We start from the raw sequence: 11188 nt of genomic DNA, 5'->3' as shown, positions 1-11188 counted from the left end.
TGTTATAGAACTAGTAAGTTTATGAGCAATTACGTTCCATAGATTCTGATTCAATGGAATGTCTTTTCCATCTACCATTTGAGTAATACATGAAGCAACTTGTTAGCTGGAAGAACTGGTCAATGGAAACTATTAAGACCCCCCATGCATCACCGCTGCCGTGACCATGGGATGGGATAATATATCAACGACTCTTCAAATTAAGGAGTTTGAAGATAACTCCTTATTGAGCCACTGACTTGCTCAGGTGCACGGAGCATTTCATATATTGCCCAGCACAACATCTGTCCCAGAAGGTGGTAAGTGGGCTTCAGAAGCAGCTAGAAGGATTGATTACAGACTATATAACCATTTCTCACGGATTTCAGAAGTTATTTTGGGTAGGACAACCTTTTAATAAGAACAGAGTTTCCATAATAACCAAGATGAAGACTTAGAGTCATTTAACTGGAATTTTCAAAGAGCTACAACATTAGTCTGTACTCCAAGCTGGCAAGGCAGGGCATAACTCCTGATGTGATGCCATGTCAGGTGAAAAACTGCCTGCCCATCCAAATCGGTCTTCGCAGCTAATTTCATAAGCATCTCAAGGGCAGAGCACAATAAGTGAGCATATAAATTTCAGTATTACAGAGAAATTTCCAGGGAGTTACATTACAAGTTAATAAGCTGAGACTGAATTTGGCGGGATGATTAAAGTACCTTGGCTTGTCTGTCTTCTGTGGCAGAGCTGCTTAACTTGGGGTTCAGGGATGGGCTTCAGGGCATCCATGCATTCCCCAAACTTCATGTGGTTTTATGTGAAGTCCTCCTTGTGCATTTTAATGAGGACAGAGGCAGCAGCTTTCCCTGGGTTCTCAAGGGGGCCCTTGATCGCTCAAAGGTTAAGAATCTTGATCGAGTGAGTTGAGCATTTCTGAGACAGTCTCTGCTGAGACAAGCCCCTACCCGAGGCATGACCTCTCATGGATGTGTTCAGGTTTTTCTAGCCCCCTGCCTCCACCCTAAATTGTGACAGGAAGTAGAGCACCAGGATGGTTCAAATGTGCCATAACCACCTCTGCTTCCTTAGTAGGAGTCACTTTCCTCCCCAAAGCAGAATATTCAAATACAAGTAACAGTTGGTGAAGGAGCGTTTTGTTTTTAAGTGGGAATCAGTCCTCAATGCAGTCGTGTTCGACATACCTCACACTGGGCTGAGTCAGGCTTGGGAAGCAATGCAGTGAGATACACTCCGAAAGAATGGTGAGAAACAAGAGTGTGAATTATGCAGCATTTGTGACTGGATGAGCCTGTGAGCTCCATTTCCTCATCCGCAAAATGGGGACGCTGATAACAGTACTGACTATTAAAGTTGTTGGTGAGAATTTCATGAGTTGATGCTCTGTTAAGCCCTAGAACAGTGCTCAACACTCAGTCAGCAACATAGATGGATCTTGTTATTGTTTTCATCATCAGTTTGATCTACATCGTCATATTCATCAGTTCATTCAGAGTTTGTTGATGGTCAGCATGGACCAAATTTGGAATCTGTTTAGTATTCAACAGCTATGTAGAGAAGAGTTCATCGGTTAAATACTAAGTAGGCTTGATTAATTTGATTTCAGGAGGCATTTGGGGCAGGGAGTGGATGTGCTTGTGTCTTGGGGAAAGCCAGCTTCAGTTCTGAGGCTGTTGGTGCTGCACTTCTGCCTGGAACAGGGCAAAGTTCCAGTTCAGGTGATGGAGAAAAACAGTCTGATCCTAATGGCCACCTCCCAAAGGCTGTCTATTTTGCAAGGACTCTACAGATTTTATCACACTTATTCTTCACAATAAAAGGTCAGCTTGATATACCGTTTCACATATGAAAAAACTGAGACTCAGGTTGAGCAGTTTTCTCAAGCTCACACCACTGACTGGCATACACACTGACTGCAAAGACTCAGCGTCCTCCTGATTTCATGATTATCAACCAAGACGAGAATCATTTTATGACGCCACTCAATTTTCCTATGGTAGCAATACAGCTTGTTTCAGGGGGCTAGGGAGGAAAAGGGGATGGGAACCACCAATTTCTTCATCACTTCTCAAACTCAGTGTGCTCTCAACTAGCCTCACTTCCCCACGCTCCATGTTTTATGTGCCCCTCCCCAATTCTTCCTCTTCTGCAGTCTCTGTCCTACTTAGCATCACCACTGTCTTGCCTGTCTTCCCAGGCAGGAAACTGGGGAGTCTCTTGTCTCCTTCACCATCAGCCTCCATTCTCAGTTACCAAGTCCTCAAATTTCAGTCCTTAAAAGGCCTCTCCATACTCACACCTTTGCTCTACATTGGGTCTCATCATTTTGTGGCCTGGATATCTCAACACTTTCCCTGTAGACTCCTAGCTTTCAGTCTCTCCCGCTGTGATCCATCCTTCGTGTTGTCTGCAACATTTCTAAAGACAAATCTGGGCTTATCATTTCTTTTACACTTGATCTTAGCCAATTTCCCTTAGTTCCTCCAGTTTCCTATAGGATAAAGTCTGAACTCCTTATTGTGGCTTACAAGGCCATGGTCTGGAGTTTCCAGGATATTCACCCAGAAATGAGCCACAGAATCTCCTTTCTCTGGGAACTGTTCCCTCTTCCCTGCAGAGTTGGGCTACCAGGGACCATATGTGCAAAAAATGTGACCTTCCCTCTTAGCCATAGTAGATTGGACCAGGGATAATCCCATGACTGGAGCCGTACCAGAATTCTCTCCCCAAGAATTGGATTTGGAACCACAGAATTACTTTCTCTGTGCCTGAGTCTGTATTATGTAAACTCTAGAGCTATGAGCAGGACAGGTGTTCTGTGACATCCTGGGTTGTGCAGAATTCCTGTCCGGAGGGAGAGAAGGCAACAGATTCCTGTCTACAGAGAGAAGCAGAGAAAAAGATGGAGAAAGAACACTGCCTGGACCTTCTACTTCCAAGTTTTAGTTCTTCCTGGCACCCTGGTGTGTCTCTGCCTTTGGGTTCTGAAAGATTTCTGATTTCTTTATAGTAAAATTTTCCCATTAGCTGAAACCAACTTCAGTGGGTATTTACATGCTATTAAAGACCCAGCTAATCTGACCCTGCCTTTCCTCCCCACATCTCCCAGCAGCTCTTCCACCTTTCCTCTGTTCTTTCTGTGCATTTATCTTTTGCATCAGCCATGAAAGCATTCAATTCTTTACCATTTGCTCCACTCTCATCACTCTGTGCCTTAGGTCATGCTCTCCCCTCTGGTTGGAATCCCCTTCCCTATCTTATTTGGTCTCAGATATTCTTACCTTCAAGGCTCTGTTGATATGTTACCTCCCTTGTGAAGCTTTTCATTCGTTCTTTCTGTGGTCTCAAGGTTTTGTTCATACTCTGTTCTGGAGTTTGCCCTCTTGACTTCATGTTTGTCTCTGTGTCTGTCTCCCCATTAGACTGTAAGCTTCCTGTGGGCAGGACGGAGTCTTCCTCATTTCCTCAGTCCTATGGTCGGTAGCTCAATTTGTAGAATTTCTTACATATGTTGCCAAGAGGAAGGTCTGTGGCTCAAAGTTCTTGGCATAGACATGTACATGGGGGATGGAGATGTCTTCAGAAGGGAGCCCCATAATGGGACTATTACAGAAAGGGAAAGATAGGGAGCCTCAAAGAATCAAACCTGGACCCCCTCATTTTGGACTTCCCTCAAAGTACCCCATAGGCTCTGGCTTGACCTTACTTCCTTTCTGGTCAGTAACTTGACATGGACCTAGAATATTAGGGCCCCATAGCTGACCTTGGAGACCCTGAAACTTGGCAATGAGTGACATTTGACATTGTTGTTTCTGTTCCCTCCTTTAAGATCCTCTCTCAGGCACCCGATAGGCCCACATTTCCTTCTGGCTATCCTTTCCCTTTCTCTTCTCTCCTCCCCCCTCCACTGCTATCTCCCACCTCCACCCCTGGACATGCCACTCCATCAGAATTCTTTCAGGACCCATATCATTGACATTTCACTTTATGAATTAATGAGAATGTATTATATACTGTGCCAGGCAGTGAGCTGAATGCTCCCTAAGAGTTTGAGCCAGAAAGGGGACATTGTGTACCAGGCTCTGGTGCCAGATTCTCTCGGCTTGGATCCTGCTGGGAATAGGATTAATGGTTTCTAGGGATGCCTGGGTGGCTCAGTTGGTTGGGTATCTGACTTCAGCTCACGTCATGATTTTGTGGTCCATGAGTTCCAGCCCCACACAGGGCTCTGTGCTGACAGCTCAGAGCCTGGAGCCTGCTTCGGATTCTGTGTCTCCCTCTCTCTCTGCCCTTCCTCCGCTCTGTCTGCCTGCCTATCTGTCTCTCTCTCTCTCTCAAAAATAAATAAAAACATTAAATTTTTTTTGATAAATAATGGTTTCTACCTCAGGGTATTGTTATAAAATTTAATGCGTGGGAGGCACTTGGAACAGCACCAAGCATACAGTAGGTGCTCAATAAGTTTTTATTCATGAGTAAAGACAACATTCCTACAATTTGAAGACACATGGGCATCATAAGGAAGCTAAATGATTTGGTGACCTTTCAAACCACTATTATTAAATATCTGTTCAAACTTTATTTAGACGTGGTTTGCAACCTTTAGCACACACCAGAATCATCTGGAGGGCTTTAAAAACAGCTCGGCCTCACTCCCAAAGTGTCTCATTCCGTAGGTCCTGTACTGCCTAAAGATTTGCATTTCTTTTTTATTTTATTTTTAAATTTCTAGTTATTTTATTGTTGTAAGAACATTTAACATGAGATGAGATCTACCCTCTTAACAAAAGGTGTTTAAAAAAATTTTTTTTAATGTTTATTTTTTTTGAAAGAGAGACAGAGCACAGGCAAGGGAGGGGCAGAGACAGAGACAGAGACACAGAATCTGAAGCAGGCTCCAGGCTCTGAGCTATTCATTCAAAGCTTCCACTAGCAAGAGAGTCAAACACCACTGTCCTTTGTATTTGGTAGAGATTTCAAGGTAGGCCTTCTGGGCTCAGACCTAGTTTGTGGTGACAGCAAAACGCACCAAGAAGGTTGGGATTGTTGGTAAATATGGGACCTGTTATGATGCCTCCCTCAGGAAAATGAAATAAGCCAGCACGCCAAGTGCACTTGCTCCTTCTGTGGCAAAACCAAGATGAAAAGATGAGCTGTGGGGATCTGGCATTGTGGTCCCTGCATGAAAACCATAGTGCGTGGTGCCTGGACCCACAATACCACTTCTGTGTCAAAGTCGGCCGTCAGAGGACTGAAGGAGTTGAAAGACCAGTAGAAGCTTCACCATTTGAAATGTTGCTAGCCTGTAATAAATGGGTTAATTTATAACCCATAAATATAACAAAATTAAAACAAACAAAAAAGAGACTCAAAGGTAGACAGAAGAGTGGGGGGAAAAGAGAAGGCTTTTAGGTATGCCGTAGTCAGGGTTGTGGAATGGGCTAGCTCCAAGTGGAACATCCAATGGGATTGGCTAGGGGTGCATATTTGACTTCCCCTGTCTGAGTCTAAGTTGGGAGCAGGGGCCAAAATTAGGAAAGCTGGCCAGATATTGGTTAGGGAGTGTTTGGGGCCAGTGCTACAGAGTTTGTGATTTGGTTTCCTGGGATGATTGCTGCAGATAGTGGGTCAGAATTCTCTTGTCATAAAAAGTCTGGTTGTTGTCCATCTGTGTATTCGGTCTCTCAACCCAAACCGGTTAAATCAGAATTGCTGAGAGCGGCTTAATTACACACACACACATTTATTTATTTTTATTTTTTATAATGTTTATTTAATTTTGAGAGGGAGACAGAGTATGAGCAGGGGAGGGGCAGAGAGAGGGAGACAGAATCTAAAGCAGGCTCCAGGCTCAGAGCTGTCAGCACAGAGCCTGACTCGGGGCTTGAACTCCTGAACTGTGAGATCATGACCTGAGCCAAGTTGGACACTTAACCAACAGAGCCACCCAGGTGCCCCCTACACACACATTTTTAAAACTCTCCAAATGATTCTCCTGAGAGTCAAGGTTAAGAAGCATGAATTTCAAGAGAGATCCTGAGTGCTCTGCAGGGCAGGAGTGGAGAGTGAGAAAGGACAGTGGTCTTGCTTTTCCTTTCCTCCCTTCTCCGCAGGACCAAGTCCCCTGGGGGAAGTGATTTTTGTCCCAACAACAGGTTAGTGATTGTCTTTGTACCTGGAGGCACTCTAGATGACAGATTCCCACAACGGCCAGTGCAGAAACTTATTGGACAAATGACAGCTGACAAGATTTGCCCTCTGTATTACCATCTCTCATAGATTGGCTTCCGCTGAAATTAGAATAAAAATCCAACTCACCAGGACCTACAAAGCCCCTGCTAGTTCTGTGGGCCCGTCTCTTGATCCTGTTCCCTCCACCTCCGCACTCTCCCTTTACCACTCCCAGATCCGCCTGTCCCTGCCCCAGGGTGTGGTCCTCTCTATGGACAGTCATCTTCTCTCGGAGAAGCCTCCCCCAAGGCCTCTTGCCGGGGCACTTCTCACCTCTCTCGGTCCCTTTTAGTCCTGTTTCTGTATTTTCTTCATAGCACTTACCTATCTGAAATTAACAGTGTATATGCTTATTGCCTCTCTCTCCCAACAGCAGCACAAGCTCTCCAAAGGCAGAACACTTGTCTGTCAACAAGACACAGCTGCATTCTTAGTGCTCAGAACATAATAGATGCCCAGTAAACATTTATTGAATGAGTTAAGGGGGCCAGGACTTTGCTGGCCAGCCCTCTGTCATCTACTAACTCTGTGACTTTGGGCCAGTCACTTCAGCCTTTCTGAGCCTCAATTTCCCAACTATAAGAGGAGGAAATGATACATTCCTAGGCTTCTTGCAGAGCTTCTGTCCTGGTCCAACCAAATTTCAGTGGATTTAAGCAGAAATATGCTCTTCAGTGTGGGTGATGCTATCATTACATCTGCATTTCAAAAGGACCTTCACCCAGCCTGACGGCTTACATATCCAAGAGCAGACCTGGTGAATGTGGGGATGTTTTGAGAGAATCAGGCACCTCCAGGTCCTCAAATGCTGCCACCTAGTCATCTCTGTGTCCAGAGCCAGTGAATGGGCTACCTTCCCACAGAGTCTGTGTCTCCTGTGACAAGGGTGCTGTAATTTGGGGGGTCATTTGGGTGAAATCAGTTGAATCAAGAGAGTGTGTCAGCCAAGCGTGTTCCCCTTGCTTCTGCTCAGAGAACCTGTGGGTGCTGGGGTCAGGCAGCCTCCAGCTGTCCACCTGTGTCTTCACCATAGTGTTCATGCCAAGACCACACTGTGACAGGGCCGCTCCCAGCCGGAGACTGGGCATGATAGAGATTCTGGAGTTGGGCATGCCTGCCCAGTGGGCAGCTTTTGCTCGGGAGCTCCTCACTGCCCCGCCAAGACTTTCTCAGAGCTGCACTGGCATCTGCAGTTACTGGGTCTGGTATTCCTCCCTCGCGCTGTCCTAGCTCAGGTGTCAGACCTGCACTGTGGTCCGAAGCCTCTCCCTGCTTACTCCTGATTTCTCCCCCTTATCCTTTTTAGGCATTTGCTGCAACATATTGCTGGTGCATCTAATCCCAGTCTGCTTCTGAGAAGACTCACACTGACACAGAAGAGTTGGAGACAACTCTTTATTTCTCCCTGTCACTGTTACATCCTGGTTTTGATTTAGGCCCTGTAACAGCTTTCAAGGCATAAAAGTTTAATAAAGGAATTATTGATTAGGAAACCCCCTGTCTCCTCCTCCTTAATGGGATCTGGAGCAGACTTAACTGGTGTAAATTAACTGGGAGTAAATATTACTCTCCAGATCAGGGCTGAGGGAGGTGGCCCCAGGAAGAGAAGGGTCATGGAAATCATAGAAATGCATACTCTGGGAAGTCCCCTCTTGTAGAATCCTCAGTGGACATGTGCCCTCAAGGCCAGCTCATGAAAGAAGTATTCGGCAGAGAGGATTGGAAATTAAGACAAAGTTGCCAAGTAGAACTAATCAATGACAGGATACAAGAAGACGACTAGAAGGAAGTAGCCGTGCACTTAGGAGGAAAATGTGCCCAGTAGACATTATCCAGGAACAGTTCCCACTTATCAACTGAAAGTATTCAGTAGGCACCTGAGTGCAGAAAATACTATTGAAGGGTTGTCCAGAGCAAGTGAGAGATGGGACCATAGAATGTTCTGGCAGGGGTCCTAGGGAACTTCTTCTAGCCCAGTGGATTTCAAACAGGTCCTGGGAGTTACCTCTGGGATTTCCGGGAAGGACAAGTGGGGGTCCCTATGGAGTTGGGTTTCCTTGTCTTCTCATCTTTCAGCCAAAACTCTTCCACCGCAAGGCTTCTGCCTCTCAAAACCAAGTCTGAAACTGCTAATGTAGTTTCACCTCTTCCTTTTGTCTTCAGAGAAATGGAAGCTCAGGGAAGTTGTGTGACTTATTCAAAGTCACACACGTTAACAGCAAACGCGGATGGGATTAGAACCCAGGACTCTTAATTGTAATCCTGTTCTCTTTCTGCTTCATAATGCCACCCCCTCAAGGAATTTATCATTTCTGTGACAGCTTAGTGGCTACATCAGCTTGGACATAATCAGGCAAAGTTATTGGCCAATACATCAAGCAGGTGTTCAGGCAGGGGTTGGGTAGATGTGTCAATTTGCTGTTCAGAGAAGAAACCAAAGATCTTTCCCTTCTTTTCCCTCAAGTTGTCATTTATACATATGTTACTTCTATTGACTCACAGATATTTAAATTCACCATTGGACAAATGTTCCCCTGCACAGCCAGCATCGAGTGGTGGAAACAGCATGGACTAGCGAGCCAGACAGATCTAAGACTGAGCCGTGACTCCTACACCAGGGCCTCTCAGGTAAGTTCACATGATCTTTTGGAGTCTCAGTTTCTTCATCTGTCCAATACGGAGAGCCTATGTTACAGGTTGCTTTGAGGATTAGAAATGAGAGAAGTGAAGCACCTGGCCAGTGCTCTGCACATTGTAGGCGCTTTCTAATTGGGAGGGTGTAATGGAAGGGTAACACACTGTCCTTTTGACCCTGAAGGAGGCCGTAGGGAGGGGGAAACAATGTCTGTGACAGTGAGGAGATAGTGAGCTGCTAAGATGAGGGAGAAATAAGTGTGCTTAGCAGTTTAGGGGAGGAGGGACTTGCCTTGAAATTTAAGGGGTGGGTGGTGGTCAGGGAGGTGGAGGCTACATGAGGAGGGGAGAGTAATATGAGCAAAGAAGCATAGGAGGGATCATCAGAGCCATTGAGTTATTGGGAGTAGACTCTGGTAAGTCACTGGAGGATCAGGAGAAGCTGTAGAAACCCACTTCACTGTTCCAACAGGAAGGAAAATCCTGGGCAATGTAAGACGATAAATTCTGGAAATAGTTCATGGTTCTTGATGTGGACTCTGAGATGGTTAAGAGCTGAGTAAGGAGTAAACCCCAGGATCACTCATTTTTGTATCTCTGGGCCTTTTTTCCAACCCCCAAGAGGTGAGGAAACTGAGAGCCAAAGGACTTCAGTGACTTCACACGGCTGGGAAGTGACTGAGTTGGACTCATACCCTTTGACTCCTCAGACCCGTCATTCCTTCCCGTTGCACATTTGTTTGGTTTCTCTGGAGCGGGACTGCAGGACTGGGTAGATAGATAAGAAATACTTGGGGGCAAAAGCAGTAAATCTTGACTGCAGCTCCGATAAATAGCAGACACTACAGCACTGCTCTTCAACACTGAGTGCGCATTGAACTCCTCCAGGGAGCTTAAAAAAAAAAGAAATATGGAAATCAGGCTCCGGTGCACCACTTACATCGGTATCTCAGGCGGGGCCTGGGCGTCAGTATGTTTTAAGGCTCCTCAGGTTGATCTAGCGTGTGGCCAGGACTGTGAGTCACTGAGCTGGACGGCGTGGCACACCTGCTCCAACCTACTTCGGCATTTCTCAGAAGAGCTCCTGAATGGGGTGCCATCTGTGTAATCTACATGTCCTCCTGCCGACCTCCCATGGGTAGGCCATGGTCTCCCTTCCTCTCTCTTTCTGCCATGTTGTCTCTTGATTCCGTCTTTGTGCTCATGGTGGTGACTAATTAATCCTCCCAGAACAATCAAAGGAGACTTGATTGTGGGTGAACCGTCTGGAGATGCTTTTCAGTTAGCTTGGACTTTGGGGAGGCTGAGGGGGAGAAAGTGGGAAATGACTCATGCTTCAGATGAAACATAAAAATCGTACTTATTCGAGAAGGGTTGTGGTAGTTGGGCTGTAACTTTTCTCCTGTTTCTCAATGATTCCAGATGGTCCATTTTCTCTTCTGCACCCCCATGGCCATACTCACTGCCATATGTAGAAGGCATGGACTCTCTGGGCCATTCCTATTTCAGTTCATGAAGTGAATCTGGTTTAACAATGTGTGTCCATAAAATGCTGTGTGAGGACCAGAGAGAGAATTCACACGGTGGTATCTTTTGCAGTAATATTCTCTCTTTTATAGATGGGAGCAGTAGAAGGAGTTGATCTGTCATGAATGTTTATTGAACATGTGTTTTGCCTAAGATGGAGCTAGTATTACAGTCCTGCCCTGGTCCCCCTGCCTGGGTCATGGCGCTCATCCCACGGCTGCTCTATGCATGGTGGCGGCAGATGGCTCTGGGCCGTCACCCTCTCTGGAGAAGCGTCCTTGGCCAATGGGCACCTCCTCACCCAGGAAGTGGCACCGGTCAGGCTGGCCCCCAGTCCATGGCTAACCGTTGGGAGTACAAGATACCAACCCCTCAACTCAAATGGGATGTGGTTTATGCTCTTCATGATCATGACTAGCATTGACCTGAGCGTAGCATTTTTTCCTCCTGTAAGTCCTGCCTTCCCTTAGGACACTGCCCCCCAAAATCACAGACTCTGATGTCCTTCTTCAAAATACCTTCTAGAAAACTGACCAGAGATAGAAAATTTGCTAGGTGTTGTGGGAGCTGCAGAAATGTTTAGGATTTGAGTCTTACTTGTGAGATGCTTCTCGGTCGCTTGCAGAGGCACAGCATTAACACACAAAAAGTTGACAGGGAAAGTAATAAATAACATGGAAGATACTTCGGGACGAGTCACAGGCACTACACAATATTTAGATGAGGTTTAGAGGCAGAATGGTTTGAAGGTTGGTGGCAGAGACCCATCAGAAGCATCTGGGAGGAGGGTATAGC

General features: G+C 46.0%; 1 pseudogene; it reads left to right on the top strand.

Annotated features, from left to right (window-relative positions):
• The first annotated feature begins 1320 nt into the window (after positions 1-1320).
• Positions 1321-5276, top strand: LOC115278830 (annotated as a pseudogene).
• Positions 5277-11188: the final 5912 nt, after the last annotated feature.

Source organism: Suricata suricatta, chromosome 15 (assembly GCF_006229205.1).
Source record: "Suricata suricatta isolate VVHF042 chromosome 15, meerkat_22Aug2017_6uvM2_HiC, whole genome shotgun sequence".
NCBI lineage: Eukaryota > Metazoa > Chordata > Mammalia > Carnivora > Herpestidae > Suricata > Suricata suricatta.
This window is presented reverse-complemented; position numbering and strand designations above follow the sequence as displayed.